Raw genomic sequence first — 24,547 nt, 5'->3', positions numbered from 1 at the left:
GAGTTCTTCCTTGGACTGGGCCCTTGGCCCAACATATACATTGGTATGGGCTCCTTGGTTCGTTTTGTAAATGCCACCCCCACAATAGCCCATCAGGATTCTTCTTTTCTTTTCCATGGGAGGAAAGAAGGATCTCAATGTGATAATAGCCCTTTCGCGCCTATTTCACACCATTTCTGATTGCAAGATATTCTTTTAGTTTATCCAAACTATGCTCTTGCCATTTCGGTACACGAGGCGCACTTTTATTAAGGCCTTTTACGAAGTGATGCAGATCAACGGTTGAAGATTTCTTTGGGAATTAAGTGGGATTTATCTCACTTGTAACTCTTTCTTTGAGATTCGGGCAAATTAATTTTCATCAGATTTTGCCTTCTATATAAGACACATTTGGGGGAGTCGTTCTTCCTCATTTACAGATCCTTGAGTTCTGTGGGAATCTCAAGCTCTTAACTCATCAAGCATTCCCAAGGATCCTGCCAAGATGGTAATCGAAGTCTAGGGAATGAAGTGGCCAAGGATAAAGGTGAGGGTAAGGAAACCAAACCCTCCTCAGAAGCCAAGGATGTTGCCAAGATCCAGGATGATGCAATTAAGGCAAGGGAAGCAGAGGCCAAAGACATTTTTTCCTTTCAACCGAGCAAGAAAGAAGTCCCTCTTCCTTCAGCCAAGACCCAAAGCAGGTGTAGATCGCATCAAATTTTTGGTGTGACAAAATTTGGGTCTCACCTGGCAATGTATATCATGTGTGCGTAGATGTGAAGATGAACCAAGGTTGATCAAGAAAATCAACAAGAATATGGATAGATAGGTTTCCTGTTTCTCAGCCTTGATAGCAAAACATCTTGTAGTTAGGACAAGAGGGGTCCATTAAGCATTCCCGCCTCTTCTTCTTTCTCATCGTCGGTACCATCCATACTGGCTCGATTGCTGCTAGAACAAGATTGTGGATCTAGCGCCTCTGCCTTTTCTTCTTTCTCATCGCCGGTACCATCCATATTAGCTCGGTTGCTGCTAGAACAAGATTGTGGATCTACCATTCCTATAAGCTTCTTTTTTCATTTTTCTTTTTTTTTTTTTGTAGTTAGCTTTTGAAACAGGTTTGCCTAAGCCATTTTTTATATGATGTAATTTCCCTTTATTTAATACAAAGAGAACTACATTTTTACTTTATGAGTCGTTCCTTTTTTTGCAATAATTGTTTCATGAATGGGTGTGTTGGTATTTTTCCTTCAAATAGGACTTAGAATCGATGCTGTGGATGGTAATGAAAAGTTGTCACCTTGACTTTATCGAAATTGATAGTGGCACCCGGCCGCTAACTTTAAATAAGTTAACTATGTAGGACTAATCAGGAAAACAACCGTGTGCTCTATGCTGCGAACAATGCAACCATCAAAGAATGTGGAATTTAAAGTAAGTGATCCGAGGGGACCATCGTGTACTAAGGTTCTGTTCAACATTTATGATGATGTTATAGTGTTAATTTCCCCCAAGTGTCTGATCCGAGAACTCAAGCATGCCTTGGGTTCTGTTTAAGCACTTTATAGAGGTGTCATAGTGTTAATTTCCCCCAAGCATCTGGTCCGAGGACTCAGGCATGCCTTGGGTTTTGTTTAAGCACTCTATAGAGGTGTCATAGTGTTAATTTCCCTCAAGCATCTGTTAAGCACTTTATTAGAGGTGTCATAGTTAATTTCCCCCAAGCATCTGGTCCGAGAACTTAGGCATGCCTTGGGTTCTATTTAAGCACTTTATAGAGGTGTCATAGTGTTAATTTCCCCCAAGCATCTGGTCCGAGGACCCAGGCATGCCTTGGGTTCTGTTTAAATACTTTATAGAGGTGTCAAAGTGTTAATTTCCCCCAAGCATCTGGTCCAAGGACTCAGGCATGCCTTGGGTTCCGTTTAAGCACTTTATAGAGGTGTTATAGCTAGCCCCACTTCGGATCATCTTTTGATTTGTAGTACTATCAACATGCACCATTCTGGGCAAAGGATTCCATGCCGTAAGACCCTGTCAACTAATTTTCCATCTACGTGCTGTGCTTCTATCATTTCATCTGGTAAGCGTTCAGCGGTCTTCGCTGCCAGGTCCATGAGAGACTGGCCCTTAACAGAGCCATAAGATGTATACTTGACGTTGAAAGCCCCCAATATTGTTTCGTATGGAGCAACCCTCTGGGTAGCATGCGCCATGGCCAAAATGGTCTCCTCTACCAATGGTCAATATATCGTTGCATTGCCTCTGTATGTTGAGCATTCAACTTGCAAAAACACCAGGTTTCCCACAGACGGCACCAATTTTAGGGTCACAATTTGAAGCCCAAGCCCAAAATGTATGGAGTCTTGGTCCAATAAGCCCAATACAATGAATTTATGGAGAATGGGTTGGGAACTTGGATCTTACCGAATCAGACGATCGTCCAACAAGTCTAAGTGATAGAAAAAGAAGGATAACATTGGTTTACTAGGGAGAGACGTCCTTGGATTTCATCCGAGGAGGTTGGTGCTTAATCTCTTCTCCCCCCCGCCCCCACCTCTCTCTTGTTACCAGTCCGGTCCTCTATTTTATACTATCTTCTTTCCATTTCCACCATCCACATGTAAATTTAGATTGATAGTGTTGATACTTGTCCCATCAGCCCCTTCCCAAAGTCGTTGGGAGTGGTTGTAAAGGTTGAAAAGCATGGTTCTGTTAGTTGCAGAGCACTTAATGCAATAGTAGCAGCTTTCTCTTAGATATTTCCATGCTTTCCCTTGTCCTTTCTTTCTTAGTACTTATCCTATTCCATGGAATGGTCCGGAGTGTCATTCTCAATGATAGGCCGTTCCCTTTGTCCTCGGCCGTACTTGGCCGAGAAGGAGTTCTTCCTTGGACTGGGCCCTTGGCCCAACATATACATTGGTATGGGCTCCTTGGTTCATTTTGTAAATGCCACCCCCACAATAATAATAATAATAATAATAATAATAATAATAATAATTATTATTATTATTATTATTGAGGTAATTAACATAACAAATTCTCTTTATATATATATATATATATTGTCATTTTTGGTAATTTACAACTCAAACTGCCACTTTCATAAGTGCTAGCCAAACACTAAACTTTAAAAAAAAAAACACTTTTTGATAGTTTTTACAAAATGCTTTGCTTTTTTTAAAAAACCAAATTTCATACTGCACTTTCTAATTACTTGATGACAAAGATTATTGATCATATACTCTTCCATTTCCTAACTAGGCTTTTTTGGATATACACCACTGTCACTTTCTTTAAGACCTTCTCTTCTTTCCCTGTATGTGTGTGTTAAAATACTTAGTATTCTCCAAAAAAAAAAAAAAAAAAAAAAAAAAAACAAAAAGCTCACTTTTCAAAAATATGAACAAAATATAATACTTTTATACTTTCAACAACCAAAAAAAACCATCTAAGAACACAAACAATAAAGCTTGGGATTTTTTTTTTTTTTTAAACGGAAAAATTTATTGGTGATATAAAAAAAAAGTTGTCATTAAATACATACTCATTTTTGTAATGCCAACCAGATATATTGCCTGCTTCATGTAGCGCTATCCTCCATCCTTGCACCTTCTTCATGTTATTCTTGAATCTTTCTTTGTGTTTTGTCAAAATTTCTCCAAAGTTTCCATTTTGGTTACGTACTTTTGATGGATCCACCTTGAAAAAGATTGGTTGCACAATTTGGCCTTTTTTCTTACACTTTTGACAAGTTCATCTAAACACCAAGGAGCTCATCATCTACGAAGGTGTTAATACCTCTATCACGCAAAGTGTCATTCAAATAACTTGAAAAACCATTGCGGGTATCTTCACATCTAAAACTCAAAAACACATCATATCTGCATCGATGAAAGAAAGTGGAAGAGGAGTCTCCTTTGTTAGTCCGAAAAGCCATAGTGATTAGGATAGACAGTTGAAAAGATTTAAAGGAAGAGGAGAAAGAAAGATGTGATGAAATTGGAATGGTAAGAGTAAAAGTGAGATATTTCTGAATGGATTTTTGAGAGAGAGAGAGAGAGTGAATGGCAGAGTAAAGGAATTGAATTTATGTTCCTGTGAGGGCAATAAGAATATGATAGTCTATTATTGTGCAAATACTGTTGGTAGACCGATTCACATTTTAGAGATTGCAATTTCATAGTTGGCGACTGGATGGCCCAAACGTGGAGGCTAAGAAAATACTAATTGGAAAGTCATAGTCAGAGTTGCCATTTTGGGTTGAGGATACCCAAACCCATTATTGAGAATCAAATCTTAGTCCCGATTTGATAGAGGTAATATTGTAAATATACTTACTGATATAAAGGTGTAGAGCAACATTCCAGACAAACCTGTCGGCCTTGTATCCACTGACACATGGCAATAGTATGGAGTCTACGACTTCATACTGACAAGGTCAACCTAGGTTGAAGATGGAAAGCTGACGACATTAAGCTGAAGGGTATGCATGAGAGTGACGGTCCCGACGTAACCTAAACTTGGCCTCCACTTATGCATATGTAAGGAAATATCTTGTGCCACACGCTTAGAAATACTCCTACAAGGAAAGGGTTCCGTAAAATACGCTCGGAAAGGACTCCTATAACGAAAAGACTTCTAAATCAAGGAAAACATGTCAACCCTTTACTACTATAAAAGCCCCAATACCCTCACTAACCAAGGTACACATAATTCACCCTAGCTCTAGCACTCTAAAGTTGTGAGAAGTTCTAACTTAACCTTTAGAGGGTATTTAGCCGACACCACACCGGTGTTCTCTGTTAGGTCTTTTCTTTTTTTTTTGCAGGTATTGTTTCGAGCACATAAGGCCGTGTGACTTAATGTTGATTTTTCGGCATCATCACAATTAATGAAAATCATAGTCAGAGTTGCCATTCTGGGTTGAGGATACCCAACCCATTATTGAAAATCAAATCTTAAATGATGTAATATCTTTCTTCTTTTCTTTTTCTTTTTTCTAATATTCTTTTTTATCTGCGCGTGTCTTTAACTCTTCATACATTAAAATACCGATAAAATGCTGTGGTCACTAGTCACCAATATTTTCTTTCTTTCTCTGTTCCTTCTAGATTCTTGCTCTGTTCAAAATTGTTGTCATATTCTAAAACAATACAAACACACAGTCCACAACAAATCTTCATTACCGTTTATAGTCAAGTTTTTATTAATGGTAGTAATCGTCATTACCGTTGATAGTCAAGTTCTTATTCAGCTTATCAGGCCTAAATGCTAATTTGATTCTTGACTAAACAGCCTTGAAACTCGTAGCATATGCATAGATCCAAGTACAACACATAGAATTGTGAATAATTTTACTGCTGCATTTCCATGCATCAAGACCCCAAGGTAGAGTCAAATCCCTAAGGAAGTCCTACAATTTCGTAAATGGGTGTATAAAACAATGTAAGTAGTTTCAGAATTCACAATAGTGATTCTTTTTCTTTTTTCAATCAAAATATTCATGAGTATCTCAAGACTACTGTAAGGTTGAATTTAATCAACCATCTTATTGGCTTTATTCCGTGCCAAATTTGCTTGTATTTCAGCATTTAGCAATCCTGTATTTAGGTGGGTTTGTTGTAAGGGTAGTGAGTGAGATAGAGTGTTGATTGATTAAGAGTGTGCAAGAAAACAGAGACTTGCGGCTTGATCTCACGGGTGACTCGCGGCTGCAAGCCGCTAGATGCAGCACACGTGCCAAGCATGCCAGAAGGTGAACAGTCATGCTAGCTGGAGCACTACAGGACAAAACAGGACAACTGGCCATACGGTTATCTCGCGACTGGATCTCGCGACTCAGTCAAGTCGAGAGGCCAAGCCGCGAGCCACCCCTGTTTTGAAAAACCTGACGTTTCACATTCTCCTCTCACCCCAGTATAAATACCTTTTATACCCACATATGAAAGAGAGCTTCTAGAGAGAATTTTGAGAGAGAAACTGAAAGTTCAAATATGTGTATAAACACCCTTGAACGTTTAGACCCCCAATATACAAAATACCAATACAAGCTTTATATCAAACAATTAATGTGCGGAACATGAACAAAAGCTTAATACAGAATTGGTAAACAATCTAAGCCAATTAAAAACACATCCACAACAGAAAATAAAAGGCAAAGATAAAGAGGAAGAAAGATGCAAACACAAAGACAACACACGATGTGTTATCGAAGAGGAAACCGAAGCCCTCGACGTAAAACCTCTCCGCCGCCCTCCAAGCGGTAAACAATCCACTAGAAAATATAGTTGGGATACATGGACAGCAATAGACCCTCCAAGCCTAATCTACCCAGTGCACCTAAGCCCTCCAAGCTTCTTGCTCCAACGAGGTTGCGCCGAACCTTTTTCTTTTCTAGCTTCCCGGATTCCGCTACTAGACCGTAGCATCAACCAATGATGATTGGTTCCTTCCTAATTGTTTCCCAGAAATCCAAACAGCTCTTTCACAGTGATGATTATGGTGAGAACAATGTTTGCTAAAATGCCTCTCGAGGATTTGACAATGGAGAGGAAGAGAGTTGAGGAATTTGAAGAGACTCTAATGTATAGATTGTGGGTGAATCAATCTTGTTTTTCTTTAGGGTTTCTCTCTCAAAATTCTCTCTGGAAGCTCTCTTACATTTGTGGGTAAAAGGGGTATTTATACTGGAGTGGGAGAGGAATGTGAAACGTCAGGATTTACAAAACAGGGGTGGCTCGCGGCTTGACCTCGCGGCTTGACTAAGTCGCGAGATCCAGTCGCGAGATAACCGTATGGTCAGTTGTCCTGTTTTGTCCTGTAGTGCTCCAGCTAGCATGACTGTTCACCTTCTGGCATGCTTGGCACGTGTGCTGCGTTTGGCGGCTTGCAGCAGCGAGTCACCCGCGAGGCCAAGCCGCGAGTCATTGTTTTCTTGCACACTCTTGAGCAAACTTCACTCTATCTCACTCACTACCCTTACAACAAACCCACCTAAATACAGGGTTACTAAATGCTGAATTACAAGCAAATTTGGCACAGAATAAAGCCAATTAGATGGTTGAATAAATTCAACCTTACAATCTCCCCCTTTGGCTATTCCGTGACAAAACCCTAAAACAGACTCTAGACTTAACATGTGAGTTGGGAACAGTTGAACAAAACTCACTCACACCTAACTCTAGAAGCTGTGAAACACTTGAATCATATGAACATAAGACTCCTGAAACACAACAATACACCATGATCATTGTTAAGCAGAAAATCGTGAAATGCATATGAAACATGCAATATGTGATCAAGCAAAGATGGAGTTAAGAAACAAACCATGGCTTGATCAACCAAGTGAACACCACAAGGTAGTGATCACAGTGCTCATTCACACTTGGAATGAATACAAGGACATACAAGTTAACAAGCACAAGGCAAGATACTTGTATGCTCAACACTCAACCAATGCATAATACACTAAGTATATGCATCTAGGAACAATCCTACAAGGGCACAAGAGTGACAGTACATAAATCAAAATGCAAGACATTTAGATTAAAGTACTGATTTCAACATAGCAAAAAAAGGCTGCATTAAGCAAGGTACATACCATAAAGCCTACAAATGCATAAAACATTAACCCTAAAAGCTTACTTAAGCACATGGGTACAAACTACAATACATCCTGAATATCATCATCAAGATATATAAAAGATTAAACCAAGAGTATAAGTTATGAGTTAGAAACAACTATACACCAAAACCACAGTGTATCAAAACCATATAAACACTAAAATAGTCCAAAAACATAAACCTATAAGTTTAGAGGATAAGACTTAAAACAAAAGTATGACAAAAGTATGTGTGTACTCCCCCTATCACTATGCACACTTCCCTTTGAACTTTCTCCCCCTTACTGAATGCTCTCCCCCTTTTTGGCACGAATAGCTAAAGGCTGTCGTCCAACTTTTGTTGAATAGCGTCTAGCTGATTCTCCATAGTCTCAAGACGCATTTGGACATGGTTGTTTGTGGAGTAGAGAAGTGCCACAATCTCATCAATGCGTTTCTGAATATGCTCAAGTAAACTGCCCACTCTATCAGTATGAGAAGCAGTCTGTGCTTGCGGGGTACTAGCTTGTGGAACTTCAGGAGCAGCATGCGAAGTAGATGTGGTATGTGCAGGTGTCTCTGACTCAGGGGCAGATGGAGTAACCGGAGAGATGTGTGCACTCTTTGGTGTTTTAGAGGAGTGACTTCTGCTAGCTTGAAGAGTGTACATGGAAATAGGACGCTGACGGGTTAACATTTTTCCATCTGTAGGAGGAACAATGCCTTCACGAAGAATGAGCTTCATGATGAGACTGCAAAATGGAATGATTCCTCGAGCTGCAATTCGAACCACGGTCTTCCTCAAGGTGTAATAGATGTGAGCACATATATCAATGGGGGCTCCTGTAATAAGATCACAAAGGAATAGAGCTCTCCCAAGATTGATGAATGTAGTGTTGGACAGTGGGTAGAGATTGGTGAACATGATCAACTTCAGTGTGGTCAGCTCTGGTGCAAACTTTGTGGTGTTGATGGATGTTCCTGTATTGGATACTTCATGATCGGATCCTAGGATTTGTAGAATTTCTTCAACCTCTGGAGTTCGATCATCGTAAGGAGTTAGATCCACATTCTGAGGTCTGGTGATGCCGAGGAGATCTGTGATGGAGTTTGGGGAAATGCCAAACTCTTTTCCTCTGACCTAGAAAATAAGTTCAGCTCCAAGATCAGTTGCATTAGAGAAGCATTCCTTGACCAGCTCATCCATTGGATCATCAAAGTTCCCGAACAAGTTTGCCCAATCTCGTTTCTCAAAGATTCGAGGGATAAAAGTGGTCCCTAAGGTGTTAAACTCCACCACCCGTTCCACTATAGGAGTTGACTTGTCAAAGATGTTTGAGTAGATGTGTGAGGTAAACAGAGTTCTAAACCTCTCCTCATTGGGGTCTTGAGATGCCTGTGATGATAGTCGAGTCCTTTTAGCAACTGGTGTTGCTGGATCGTCAGCAACAATGTCTTTACCCTTGGAAGATCGACGAGACATCTGCAAGAGAATAAGCCCACAGCAAAGAACCAACAACAGTACCACACAAGATAAATATCAACACGATTCGATGCAAATAGAAGAGAGAAACAGAGTTTTCAATACATAAATACAAACTGATGATAGTGCAGACCCAACCAAACTTCCATCGAAACTAAGGAGCACAATATGACAGGTGCAGCAAAATGGAAATAGCGCAAAAAGGCATAAAGAGACAAATTCAAACAGAACTGTCAATGAGACAGTTTACCATGACCATGATATGCAAACAAATACAACATTCGAACATTAATAGTAGATATCATAAAACATGCCACATAAGATATGAACATGGAAAAAAAAATTTCAAAATGAAGTAACAGAACACCCAAACTAGAGCACATGACTGTGAAACACAACATTAAAAAAAAAAATTTGTAAAGGAATACTTTCAAGATGCCAGCACCCACACCTTATGTTAACATAGAAGCACAGTAAACCAATGCCGTAAACCAACATCAACACATAAACAAGTGAAATGAGCAAGTCATATAAATACCAAACCCATTTAACAAAAGATTTTCAGAATCAACACCAGGCAAATATCAGAACAATGAAAAAACACATTGTGACCACTCAACATGAAAACGGATGAAAACAACAACAATCATAACAAGCCATACCCAAAACACAAAGAGAGGAATGTTTCGAACACAATAACAATCCAAATGGTAGTAGAAACATCTATGAAACAGGGAAATGAGATTAAGAAAACAAGACCCATAACTTTTCTTGATGATTTGGATAAGAAATGAAGCACCAATGAGATTTGAAAATGGATACCCGGAGTGTTTGGAAAGGAGATAGTTTAGAGAGAAGATGAACAGTCACAAAAGTTCGAGGGAAAACTGAAAAAGATTTAAAAACTGCCCCGATCTTAGCCAAACACGCGTTTTTTGCGACTTGAGTGAGTCGCCACAAAGTCGCCAGTTCAAGCCGCCAACACACTCAAGGACAAAAATTTGAAAAATTTTCTAAGTGTTTTTCGCGACTGGAAGGTCTACCCGCGAGTGAGTCGCGAGCTGAGCCGCGAAAATCTCTGAGTAACCCTAGCGACTGGACCTTCCACTCGCGAACAAGTCGCCAAAAATGACCCGCGAAGATGCGACTGAGGCTCGCGACTTGACTTACCTGCAACTGAGTCGCCAAAACAGGGCAAAACTGGATTTTTGAAATTTTCAAAATTTTCAAACAAAATACTTTCCAAAAACACCTAAAACACTCAAAAATCTTTTTGTGCTTGAATTAACAAAGATTGAGCATGTGAAAACACATTTCATCAAGTACAATCACACAAATGAATATGGCATTTATTGAACATAAACTTGTGTGTTGTGTGTGGATATCAACAACGAGATAGTCCTTAGTCTAATGTAAAGATTCAATGATCAATTCAACCAAGACATACACAATTAGCACTAAATCATGTGACCCATCTCAATTATAGAAATATGTATATATGACCTCCCACAAAACTTGATAACATAACTTGGAACTTTACATTTGACTCCACTTTTAATCATAACATTTGATCTTTTTGATCTTTTGAGGCAATCACCTCTCATTGTGAGAGTGATATTTGATATTTCACTTTAATGAACAAGCCTTTGGCTTTTTGAATAAACATTTTCTTTAATATAAGGTCGCTTACCCTTTTTCCTAGTAGAATACTAGAATGTGCGACAGGCTTTTGCAGCTCAATATCTCTTTTCATTTGGAGATTTACATTTGGTGAGCTCTTTTTAGCAAAAACAAAAATAAATAGTGGGAAGATATATAGACACAAGTCTATGCATGTCTCAAGATCAACATAACCATTCACTAATCATTCATGACAAGTTTGAAGATCTATTTACAACAATCACATAGATTTCAAGATTTCTCCCACTGAGATATGAGTGCAAAGAAACAAGCAATGCTCGAAAATGCACAAAGCCATTAGCACAAAGGTACAAGGCAAAACAGGTTTTGAGACAAAAACTCGACAATGTCAATCAAACTTTTTGATTTTCTAATTTTTATGTGATTTTTGGATTTTTGACACTAGAAGAAAAAGATTGATCAGAAACGAAATAAAATAAAAGTATGCACAAGTAGACAAGCAAACAACCAACAGCAAAAACACCAAGCAAACAAACAAACATCGTCACAAAGCATAGGAAGTATTAATGCATGGACATGTTGTAATGCTTATGCATGAGTGCCCTTTTTGACCCACACGTCACTTGCGTTTGGGGTGATTTCCTTATAGGATTGGGTACGGGAGTTAGGGCTTTCAAACCTTCGTGAGAAGCTTTCCAAGCAGTTGGTGAATGCACCAATCATCTTCATCACGTTCATCATTCCGGGATCACCATTCTGATCTCTAGATTGTTCACCTGCCCAATTTCTTCTATCATTTCTAGGTCCTCCTGACCTTTGAGGAGTTGCACCATTCTTTGCTCTCAGCTTTTGGCAATTTGGTCGAGTATGCCCTTGAAGTCCGCAATAATGACACACATAAGTTACTCTAGGACCTCTTTGTGGTCGTGGGCGTGACTTGGCACGAGATTCAGACCTGCCCACAGATTGATTACAGGGATTCAACAACCGTTGGTTCACCACACTTTTCTTCTCCTCCATCTTGAGCTTCTCATCAGTAAGGTCAACTACAACTGGATCTTTGACCTTTACAAACTTCACTTCTTTAGTGACATTTCCAGATGAACTACTTCCTCCAGTATATCCCAACCCGGATTTGTCTGAAAAGTTCTTTTGAGACGAAATAACATTATCTAGCTTCTTGGTGGTGACCCTCTCTATTTTAGCATTTGCTTACACAACCTCTTGCTCAAGAAATCTCACTTTTGTGTAAGTTTCGAACAGCTCACCATTCAGTGTTTCTATCTCACATTTGGCCTCCCTATATCGGATTAGGATACTTTTGTAATCCTCCTCTGCCTTCTTCATTTTTCTCACAGCAGCCTTGGCCACCCTTGTGTACTCACCCGACTTCTCCAGAAGTGAGTTATAATTCTCTTGAAGATTTGCTGTGCTTTCATCTTCTTCAGCATCTGATTCTTCAACAATTCCCAGTGATTCATCATCACTATGTTCTCCAAGGTCTCGTACAAGCAGATTCAACTCATCTGAAGACTCATCATGAGCAATAGTCATAAAAGCTGAATAGTTCCCTTCTCCATCACAGCTTTCTTCAGATTCTGAGTCAGATGAATCCGAGTCACTCAATGTCGTGGCATACACTTTGCCTTTCGATTTCAAATAGTTCGGACATTCCTTCTTAAAGTGTCCATGCCCGTTACATTCGAAACAAGTGACACCTTGTGTAGGTTGGGATTCTTTTCCATCTTTCTTTTTGAATTCCCTTTTCTCCCTTCCAGAAATTTGGAATTTTCTTTTATCATCAAATTTGCCATTATTTTTGAATTTCAAGAACTTTCTGAAATTTTTGACAAGGTATGCAACATCTTTGTCAACCACATCTTCTCGCGATGAGTCTTGATCTTCCACCTTCTCATTAATGGTCTTAAGGGCAAGAGATTTACTCTTCCGTTGATTGGGCAGCGACATCTCATAAGTCTGAAGAAAACCAACCAGCTCCTGGACTTTGATGTCATCAAGGTCCTTGCTCTCTTCAATCGCTGTCACTTTAGCATGAAAACTTTCCAGCAAAGATCGAAGGATCTTCCTTACAATTTTAGAGTCCTCCGTTTTCTCCCCCAAATTGAACTTGCTGACAACCACCTCATTTAGCTTCCCATAGAAAGAGTCAAAGGACTCATCCTCACTCATTTTGAGCTCCTCAAACCGAGTGATCAGCATTTGCAACTTGGTGTCTTTCACTTTCTTCGTGCCTTCATAGGTGGTTTCCAATATCTCCCATGCTTCTTTGGCAACGGTAATGTGAGAAATCCTGTGAAATTCATCTGGAGACACACCACAGAAAATAGCATTGAGTGCTTTACTATTAGCATTAGATGCAGCACGTGCTGCCTTATCCCATGTGGATTTGGCTGCCTCAGGTCTGGTCCAACCAATCTCAACAGCATCCCAAACAGATTCATCAATAGAACACAGAAAAGCTCTCATGCGAACCTTCCAAAAAGCATAATTACTACCATCAAAATATAGAGGTGCATTTAGGGATTGAGACCGATCCATCTCAAAAGGGAGTCAAGGATCACACAATGGTATTGAAACCAATAAGAGTGTACCTGCTCTGATACCAATTGAAAGTTCAAATATGTGTATAAACACCCTTGAACATTTAGACCCCCAATATACAAAATACCACTACAAGCTTTATATCAAACAATTAATGTGCAGAACATGAACAAAAGCTTAATATAGAATTGGTAAACAATCTAAGCCAATTAAAAACACATCCACAGCAGAAAATAAAAGGCAAAGATAAAGAGGAAGGAAGATGCAAACACAAAGACAACACACGATGTGTTATCGAAGAGGAAACCGAAGCCCTCGGTGTAAAACCTCTCCGCCGCCCTCCAAGCGGTAAACAATCCACTAGAAAATATAGTTGGGATACATGGACAGCAATAGACCCTCCAAGCCTAATCTACCCAGTGCACCTAAGCTCTCCAAGCTTCTTGCTCCAACGAGGTTGCGCCGAACCTTTTTCTTTTCTAGCTTCCTGGATTCCGCTACTAGACCGTAGCATCAACCAATGAAAATTGGTTCCTTCCTAACTGTTTCCCAGAAATCCAAACAGCTCTCTCACAGTGATGATTATGGTGAGAACAATGTTTGCTAAAATACCTCTCGAGGATTTGACAATGGAGAGGAAGAGAGTTGAGGAATTTGAAGAGACTCTAATGTATAGATTATGGGTGAATCAATCTTGTTTTTCTTTAGGGTTTCTCTCTCAAAATTCTCTCTGCAAGCTCTCTTACATTTGTGGGTAAAAGGGGTATTTATACTGGAGTGGGAGAGGAATGTGAAACGTCAGGATTTACAAAACAGGGGTGGCTCGCGGCTTGACTAAGTCGCGAGATCCAATCGCGAGATAACCGTATGGCCAGTTGTCCTGTTTTGTCCTGTAGTGCTCCAGCTAGCATGACTGTTCACCTTCTGGCATGCTTGGCAAGTGTGCTGCGTTTGGCGGCTTGCAACCGCGAGTCACCCGCGAGGCCAAGCCGCGAGTCTCTGTTTTCTTGCACACTCTTGAGCAAACTTCACTCTATCTCACTCACTACCCTTACAACAAACCCACCTAAATACAGGGTTACTAAATGCTGAATTACAAGCAAATTTGGCACGGAATAAAGCCAATTAGATGGTTGAATAAATTCAACCTTACAGAAACCCTAGACAAAAACAAGATTGATTCACCTACAATCTATACATTAGAGTCTCTTCAAATTCCTCAACTCTATTCCTCTCCATTGTCAAATCCTTGAGAGGCATTTTACCAAAATCTTGTTCTCACCATATTCATCACTGTGAGAGGGCTGTTTGGTGTTCTGGGAAGCAGTTAGGAAGGAACCAATCTACATTGGTAGATGCTGTGGTCTAGTAGCGGAATCCGGGAAGCTAGAAAAGAAAAAGGTTTGGCGCAACCTCGTTGGAGCAAGAAGATTGGAGGGCTTAGGTGCACTGGGTAGATTAGGTTTGGAGGGTCTATTGCTATCCATGTATCCCAACTACATTTTCTAGTGGATTATTTACCGCTTGGAGGGCGGCGGAGAGGTTTTACGCCGAGGGCTTCGGTTTCCTCTTCGATAACACATCGCGTGTTGTCTTTGTGTTTGCATCTTCCTTCCCTTTTTATCTTTGCCTTTTATTATCTGCTGTGGGTTGTGATTTTAATTTGGCTTAGATAGTTTTTCCAATTCTATATTATAGCTTTTGTTCATTTTCCGCATACTAGTTGTTTGACATAAAGCTTGAATTGGTTAATTTGTAAATTGGGGGTCTAAATGTTCAAGGGTGTTTTTACACTATTTGAACTTTCAACTACTAAGGAAAAAAAAAAAAATAGATGGAGGAAAAGGCATAGTGATTTGGATAGACAGTTGAAAAGATTTAAAAAAGAACAAGAGAAAGAAATATAAGATGAACTAGGAATTGTAAGCGTTAAAGTGAGATTTTTCTGAATGGATTTTTGAGAGAGAGAAATAAGAATGGGAATGGCGTAATAAAGGTATTAACTATGATCATACGAATCTACCATTTATCCTCAAAAAAAACTAAACTGTTATCATACGAATTTCATAGTTGGTGACTTGTAGCCCAGTCCCTAACTCAGATCTCTCTCTTTTTCTTTTTTTTTTCTTTTTTTTTTTGAAAAAAATAAAAATAGCTATTTAAACTGTGGACAGCCACTTCCGAATACAAATATTCTACCCCACTTTTTATATTTCACTTTATTTTTCACCAATCACAATTTGACATGTATTTATTAAACTTTTTTATATAAAATAACCAAAGTTTAAAATAGAAAAATATCAAACGCATGGCTTACCATAATTTTTTTCTTTTAGAAATGGCTTACCATAATTGGTGGAACATAAAATGGAATATAAAACATGAGACCAAGGATATGTATTCACCAATTACCACAATTTCCATTAAATTTCAAAATTTGGACCCCCCCCCCACCACACAGTCATGCACTTTTTTTAAAGTGTATTCACCAATCCCATTAATATATGTTTAGAACATACACATTCAAATTGATTAAATTTAAATGTGATAATACATGCCCTGTGAGCCAAAATAATAACACCATCTTGCCATTCAATTCCTTCTATGTCAGGTTGTAGTTGTACATTGGGTTAAGTAATGAGTCTGAACTTGGTGAGAGTGTAATTAAGTGTGTGTGTGTAGCAGTTAGTTTGTATCTAAAGTAAAATTTAGATATGATGATAACGAGACCTATATGTAATGTTCATTTTGAAATGAGAGAAATGTGTAATATTCCAAAAAGTACCAAACAATTTCACCAAATTTTAAGCTTTATTAAATTTAGCATGCTCTTAATAATGGTTCAATATTTTTTTCTTAAAGAAAAAAAAAAAAAAAAAAGGTTCAATAAACATGGGATTTAAATTTTTAACACAAAAAGAAAACTAAGATGGGCTTCTGCTTTTTAACTTAAATAAAGTGTTGGTTAATTGACTTTAATATAGTCGGGCTTCCAATTTTGAAGTTCAAAATGAGACCCAACCTGAACCAGCCCACACGCTCCTTTCTTTTAATAGTAATACCAAACTCCATGTTTTTTGCGAAGAAAAAATGACCACCTTTTGTCATTTGGATCAAATCGAAACATGGGCTAACTTTTGTTTTTAGTAAATAAGAGAAGACCCAATAACTTTTTATTTTTAATAAGGCTTAATTCTTTTAAACTAATGCAATCTTCTGGAAGGACCAATACCAAGTTCTTTATCCAATGCTTCAAATATTGAACTCTTCAAATAAATGCACTGGGCATATTCCTTTACTTGGTGACTTTTTTTTTTTTTTTTTTTTTTTTTTTGAGCAAGAGACGATAGAAATTTATTAAAATAATTGGGTGGTACAAGTATATACTAGATAAACCACATCTAGTATTGTGGGGAACATCAACATCAGCAAAGCCAACCCCGTGATGTCCCAAGAAGAAAACAAAAAAACTTGACTGCATACATAAATGGATATCAGTTTTTCCTAAACCCGTTGCGCTGCATTAAGGCGTTGGTATTCCTCCAGTAAACCCATTGCACTGTCAAACATAGCTTTTGGGTGTGCCTGGACATGCTTAAAATAGAACCTATTCCTAGCATTCCAGATACTCCACGTCGTTATTGCCCACCTCTCCAAGTCAAGTTGATCAAGCTTCCACTGCAGCATTCTGAACAGAAGAAAGAAATCTTCTGTTTCATTGCTGCACTTCTGGAGTGTACCTTTGAACAAAGACCAGACGTTCCTCGCAAACGGGCATTCCCACAACACATGACAAATTGTCACGCAATGGTGACAGCAAAGCTCACATTTTTCGTCGACTCGTACCCATTTCTTGTAGAGATTCTCCCTTGTGGGTAAACATCCTGAGCAGGCCCTCCAGAGGAAATTGCGAACTTTTGGTGGCACATTTAAGTTCCATATCTTCCTCCAAGTGGACCCGTGGGCTTGTACTAGTGAGTGCTCAGCTTGGTTTGGATGTAGTAAGCGGAGAGCAACCTGGTAAGCCGAACAAATCGTGAACTTTCGTGCTCTATTTTCTTTCCAAATCAGCTTATCCTGGGAATTTAGGTTATTGAGGGGCAGCGCTAGGATGGTGTCACAGGTTCTTCTATCAAAAGTAGCTGATAATTTTCCCCTGTCCCACTGCCGTGAGTCATTATTTATCAACTCAGCCACTTTCATCCCTTGTGAGGGTGTACTCAAGAAACCAAGTGAGTGAGATAGCCAAGAGCTAGATGCCACGGAGATACTCCTGCCATTTCCAATTGTCCAACGTGACCCAGCATGGATGATGTCCCTAGCAGCCAATAATGAACGCCACACGAATGATGGATTATGGCCCAACTCAGCTTCCAAGAAGGAGGTATTTGGAAAGTACCTTGCCTTATAAAACATGTAGAACAACGATCCATTGTTGTGGATTAAGCGCCATGCTTGCTTGGCGAGCATTGCGAGGTTAAAAGCATGGAGGTCTCTAAATCCCATTCCTCCCTTCTTCTTTGATGGGCATAACTTACCCCAATTTATCCAATGGATTTTCCTCTCCTCCCTGTTTTGACCCCACCAATATTTAGTCACCAAGGAGTTGATATTATCGCATATTGATTTAGGAAGCTTGAATAAACTCATTGAATATGTAGGGATAGCTTGTGCCACTGTTTTGATGAGAATTTCACGTCCCGCCTTTGAAATAAATTTCTCCTTCCACCCTAGGACTCTCTTTGTGATTTTCTCTTGGAGCTCTTTGAAAGTCCCCACCTTTGATTTCCCATTAGGCATTGGGAGGCCCAAATACTTCTCACATTCGGACATTATTCTAGCCCCCAACATTTGCTGGATGTCATTCCTCACCTCTCGCCTTGTATTCTTGCTAAAGAATAATGTTGTTTTTTGCCTATTTATTGCTTGACCGGAAGCCGCTTCATATTTGCCCAATATATCTAGCAGTCTTTGACATTCTTCAACCGTGGCTTGGCAAAATAACATAGTATCATCGGCAAATAAAAGGTGAGATATACGTACCCCCTGTTGGCTAGACAGTACACCCTTGAGTGCTCGGCTCTCTTCAGCTTTCCTCAATAAAGCAGACAACCCTTTGGCACATAATAGATACAAATATGGTGATAGCGGGTCTCCTTGTTTTATTCCCCTTGTGGGAGTAATAAAACCCTTCGGTTCCCCATTGATAAGGACTGAATAGGATGCTGTAGTGACTGTCTCTATAGCCATATTTACCCATCTGTGGTCTAGGCCAAGCTTTAACATTATACTTCGCAAAAAACCCCATTCCACCCTGTCATAAGCCTTGCTAATATCCAGTTTTACTGCCATTTGTCCCACCTTGCCTCTCCGTTTATTCCTCATCCGGTGCAATAATTCATAAGCCACAGTGGTGTTGTCAGTGATCAACCGATTTGGAACAAAAGCGCTTTGAGCCTCCGAGATAACATTTGGCAGCACATGCTTTAATCTGTTTGCCATCACCTTAGATAAAATTCTAGATACAACATTAGTCAAGCTAATGGGTCTATAGTCGGCCATCAACAAAGGATCATTCTTTTTTGGAATAAGAACTATATGAGTGAAATTCATTTTACACAACATATGCCCATAATTTAATACTGAAAGGATAGCTTCAGTTACATCACTCCCCACAATATTCCAAAATTTTTGAAAGAAAAAAGGGGAAATACCATCAGGGCCCGGGGATTTTGATGGGTGCATTTGGAATAGGGCTTGTCTGACTTCTTCAGCTGTGTACCGCTGTAATAGGGAAGTGTTCATCTCCGATGTAAACCTCTTGTCCACCACATCTAGTACACTCTCCATATTCATGGAATTTTCTGAAGTGAAGAGATCCTGGAAATAGCTTTCAGCAACCTGTGTTATCTGATCCTGAGATGTTTTCCAGCTACCATCTACATCTTGGATACCTGATATATGATTTTTACGGCGCTGTTGGCTAGCCCGTTGGTGAAAAAATTTAGTATTTTTATCTCCTGCAGGTAACCAAATGGACCGAGACCTTTGCTGCCAAAAAAGTTCATCCTGTGTAGAATGCTGTTAATTTCCGATTTCAATGTTCTAATTTTTTGCATATGTTCGGCCTTATTCTCCCTTGATAGCTCTTCAAGTGCTGCTTTTTTCTCCTCTAGTTTTGTTTTAGAATTCCCCAAAGTAATTTGCTCCAATCCACCAAAGCATGTCGGCATTGCTTGATTTTTTCAAAAAGTGTAAACATTGGGCTCCCATTTCGGATAGGCAGCCCCCAAGCCTCACGGATCACCCTCTCACAATTTGGAGCGACCCACTTCTCTTCAAATCGCCTTGGCAGCCTTCTATTCCTCCTAAGATTGGGTGATTCAGCTGTTGGTATCAAAATAGGCACATGATCAGAATAAGACACCTGAAGATGGCTAACCTTGACATGAGAAAAAAGGGCTTTCCACTCAATGTTTGCACATGCCCTGTCTAACCTCTCTTGCACCAAATTCTCGCCCATCCGTCCATTATCCCAGGTGAAGATATTACCTTGATAACCCAAATCTGCTAATCCACAAAACAAGAGTGCCTCCCTAAAGTCTAGCATTGGCCTTAGAGGCCTAGGGAGTCGGCCTTGTTTTTCCTCCATGCTCAAAATTTCGTTGAAATCCCCACAACATAACCATGGATGCGACTCCTAGCATGAAGGTGCCTGAGCAACTGCCACGAATCATGTTTTCTTTGTTCTTCAGGCCACCCGTAGAATCCGGTAAATCTCCAAAACAAATTTTCTTCCTTAATCAACGCATCAATATGATGTGGTGAGTAAGTTTGTACATGCAACTCAACATCATCCTTCCATAACAAAGCCAATCCACCCCTTCTATGAATACTTGGGACAGCCAACATACCTCGGTAGGGTAAATCAGCTTGCACCTTTCTCATCTCTTCCACAGATTGTTTTGTCTCCATCAGAAACAAAACACTAGGAGCTTTTTCCCTCACTAGATTTGAGAGAACGTCAACTACCGTTTGGTTCCCAAGCCCACGACAGTTCCAGCTTAAGAGAATCATTGGACTCGGCAGGGCTACTCCTCAGCCTCCGCTGTTGGAAAAATGGTATCATGGTTGTCTCCCACAAGTCTGCCCCGCTTACTATTCTTGCAACTTCCCTCCACCAAGCTCTCATCCTTAGTTGATACAGTGTCCTTGTACATTCTCTTTGATCCCACAGCAATTGGAACCACAGAAGAAACAGAGGTGGAGGAGGTAGGGTTATGGGCTAGTCTTTTCCACATTTGCCCTACTTGTTTTTTATGTAACTCACGTGCTGCCTCACGGGGTTGTTTAGTGTTTGTGCACTGCTTCAAAACCCCAGAATCGTAACCCACAGGGACACTAATCAGATTGTCCGTTACACATGGCTATACCGTCTTCACCGGATCAGTTTCTGGACTAATTGCTGTCATGCTAACGTCTCCCTCATTATGAGAGAGATCGATTTCCTTTTGGGGTGAGGTAAATCCCGATATTAAAGTGTCCATTAAGACTGTTGTGCCCACATGACTTTCCTTCTCCTTAATTACCGCACCCAACGGTTTAGAAATGTTTGTAACGTATCCTTGACTACACTCGGTGCCAGCTAGATCACTACCAGCGCCAGACGAAGGTGGCTGTGTGGTGCGAGATGGAGACCTGGTGCCGTGAATGCCGTCATAACCAAAGTCTCTGTATGGTGGTTGCTCTTCCCTTCTATCTGAGATTTTTGCAGGCCACTTGAAACCAGCCTTCAGCCACTCTCCGTAGGGGTATCCACGCTGGTTTTGGTCCCTTGGGCAGGAGCATTCTTTTGCTTCATGGCCTATTTTCCCACACTGATAGCAGAACCCAACCAAGCACTCGTACTTGAAACTGACGCGAACCTTATCTCCTTCGGGGTTTGCTACTACTCCACTCCGTCGTAGTGGTTTATTAAGAGGAATTTCGACCCTCACCCTAACAAAACGGGCCTGTTCAGATGAAAGAGCCTTTGTGTCTATCTCCACCACTTTCCCCAGTCCACCACCGATGTCCCTACAAGCTTCCTCAAAAATTAAATCAAATGGTAATCCCCACACTTGAACCCACAGTGGGATAGAGATGAATGTAACTGTACTGGCCGTCATGCCTCTCTCCCATCTCCGTAGGACTAGAGGATGATTTTCAAAACTCCACGGGCCGTTATGGATTACCCACTTCAGCTGACTTTCTAGTGCAAACTTAAATTGGAACAGACCACCTCCCACATCAACAATCTTCAGATCAGGTCCCATCTTCCACACCGACCTAATTAAGGATTTAGCAGCACCTTGGTAGTAAGAGCGTGTTGTTGGAAAGTGTCCAAGTAGATTGAGCGAACATTCCTCAAGTATTTTGTCTCTGTGTGTTCCTCCAACCTTAATCACCTCCCCTTCTTCCTCAGTCAGAGTGATATTCTGTATCCGTTCAATAAAATCCATGTCCATGCTACCCCAGAAGAGAGTTTGATTGTCCAGTTTAATGGAAAACTGTTTACTGAGATAGTTAAGAAAAAGAAAAGGAACGTACTCACCTATAGTGAGAAGGAATAAGCCTCACCAGTTGTGGGAGAGAAAGCTCACCAGTCGTGAGAAGAAAAATTTACGCAAGCCTCCTTTACTTGGTGACTTGAAACACCTTGTCCAGTTACTCCTTGGTGGGAACAGTTTATCTTCTACAACAAAGCTCAATTACCAAGTATTTGATTCCCTTACAAACTGTACCCTGCTAACAGAAATCCATCTGAATTCTAACCAATTAGCTGATGAACTTCCCCCTTCTGTTGCAAATCTCTCTGTCAATCTCCAACATTATTGGAAAAGTATCAAAACCTTGTGTACCTATCAACTGAGAAAAGTTTTTTTCAAAGGCAAAATACCAAACTTCATTGGAAAACTTCAGAAACTAGAAAGACTTATGGTTACTGACAACTTGTTCTCTGGAGAAATTCAGGATATCTTTAGCAATTTTACGCGGCTATATGAGCTTGACATGACAGACAATCGATTATCTAGTAGAATTCCCATGAGTATAGCAACATGCGAGCGATTAGAGATGCTTGTTCTAGCAAGGACAGCACTCAATGGAAGCATTCCAAAGCAAATTTTTTTAGCTTCCCAGCTAAAATTTTTGCTGTTGGCAAATAACACTTTAAGCAATTCTCTGCCCAACAAATTTGGCCATTTGAGATAGTTTGACATCATGGACATTTCTGGAAACCAGCTCTTCGGAAATATTCCTGCAATAACCAACATCACAACATTGCAAGAAACAAGATAACTGACTCAATACCAAAGTCACGGGAAAATCTAACAGAGCTGGAGAGCTTGGATATTTTTTTCCAACAATCTCTCTGGCCTAATCCCTACAGAATTGGAGAACCTTATTGATTTGAAGATGTTAAATTTGTCTTTCAATAGCTTGGAAGGAGAAGTACCGAAAAATGGTGTCTTTGCCAACATCAGTTGGGATTCTCTCCAGGGAAACAATCAGCTCGGCGCATTTGACCATGAGACTGTAGAAAAGCTAAGAGTCACTACTTGTGTCACAATAACAAAGTCGAATTCAGATTTAGTGCTCAAAGTCATTATTCCAACCTCTTCTTTCATTGTGCTTGTATGTGCATTATGTTCAGTATGTGCAGTGATCACCCAAAAGAAGAGAGAGACAATAAAAAATTGAAGTTCATCATTTGAACTGAAGGGTTTACCACCAAGGCTTTCTTACTCTGAAACCCAGATTGCAACAAAGTTTGACACAAAAAATTTGATAGGGAGGGGTGCTTTTGGGTCTGCGTATAGAGCTGTTTTCAGTACTGGTGAAAATGGAATCCACACCACAGTTGCAGTGAAGGTTCTTGACTTGACACGAAGCAAAGATTCCAAGAGTTTTGATGTAGAATGTGAAGCTCTAAAAAACATCCGGCATTGGAACCTTGTTAAGGACTTCACTTCTTGCTCCAGCATTGATCACACAGGAGCTGAATTTAAGGCTTTAGCTATGGAATTCATGTCTAATGGTAACTTGGATAAGTGGTTGTACCCAGAGGATGTTGAGTGTGGATCAACTCTGACCTTGACCCAGAGACTGAATATTGCCATTGATGTAGCTTCTGCATTAGGCTACCTACATCATGATTGTGACCTACCTGTAGTCCATTGCAACTTGAAACCTAGAAATGTGCTTTTAGATGAAGATATGATTGTTCATGTAGGAGATTTTGGGTTAGCAAGGTTTCTCTCCCATGATTCATCACAGAATGGGAGTAGCACAATTGGACTAAAAGGCTCAATTGGTTATATTGCTCCAAGTATGTTGTGGATCTTACTTTATGAAATTTAAAAGGATTTAGGGCCCATTTGGATTGAGGGGGGAGGTAACACCCTATGTTTCTACATGCTTTCCTAAAGCTTTTATCATTTCTGGTTGGAAATACTTGATAATAATATCCTGAAATTCTGTTGTAGAGTATGGCTTCGGTGGAAAGGCTTCAACCAATGGGGATGTCTAATAGTTTTGGGATACTGCTACTTGAGATGATCATTGCCAAGAAGCCCACAGATGGGATTTTCCAGGAAGGTTTAAGCATAAACAAGTTCATCTCCGAAGTGCATGAGAGTAAAATATTGGATATTGCTGATCCAAGGCTTTTCAAGGATAATGAATATTTTTTCATAAAGCAGCAATACTAAGTGAAGATAGTAGCAGCAAGAACAAAAACAACATTGCTTTCAGAGGTGACAAGTGTGTGGCTTCTATGGTGAGAGTTGGACTGTCTTGTGCTGCTAATTCATTGAAAGAACGTTTTCCTATGAGAGAAGCCTTATCGAAGTTGCAGGAGATTAAAAGATGTTCTATTGGATGACGCATTGCATTAAATCTATTTTGTGTATTTCTATTTGTTTCCCAAGCTGTTTGAAGCTATAAATTCTTATGATTAGAAAATGCAAATTGATATGAGGATCTCTTTAATGGCCAGTTAATTTGATCATATGCCAAATTTTATCAATTCTATTTTCTTTATCAATCCCCCATATTAAGAAAGTTCAGAAAATATTTATGCGAATATTTGCTAAAACGAATGAATGCAAGAAGATAATTGCTTAGGCCATGTCATAAGGGCATCATATTCTTCATTCGCAGGTGTAAACCAATGTGGGAATTGGGCTGCAATTTTATATGAGGGAGGTTATGTGGTATAGTAATCCAGTTA

The 24,547-nt window shown here is 39.8% G+C and overlaps 1 pseudogene; it reads left to right on the top strand.

Annotated features, from left to right (window-relative positions):
- Window positions 1-24,199, top strand: part of LOC115980581 — a 44,675-nt pseudogene extending 20,476 nt beyond the window's left edge.
- Window positions 24,200-24,547: the final 348 nt, after the last annotated feature.

This window comes from Quercus lobata, chromosome 3, assembly GCF_001633185.2.
Source record: "Quercus lobata isolate SW786 chromosome 3, ValleyOak3.0 Primary Assembly, whole genome shotgun sequence".
Taxonomy (NCBI): domain Eukaryota; kingdom Viridiplantae; phylum Streptophyta; class Magnoliopsida; order Fagales; family Fagaceae; genus Quercus; species Quercus lobata.
The sequence above is the reverse complement of the archived record's forward strand: the minus strand, read 5'-3'. Positions and strand labels throughout refer to the sequence as shown.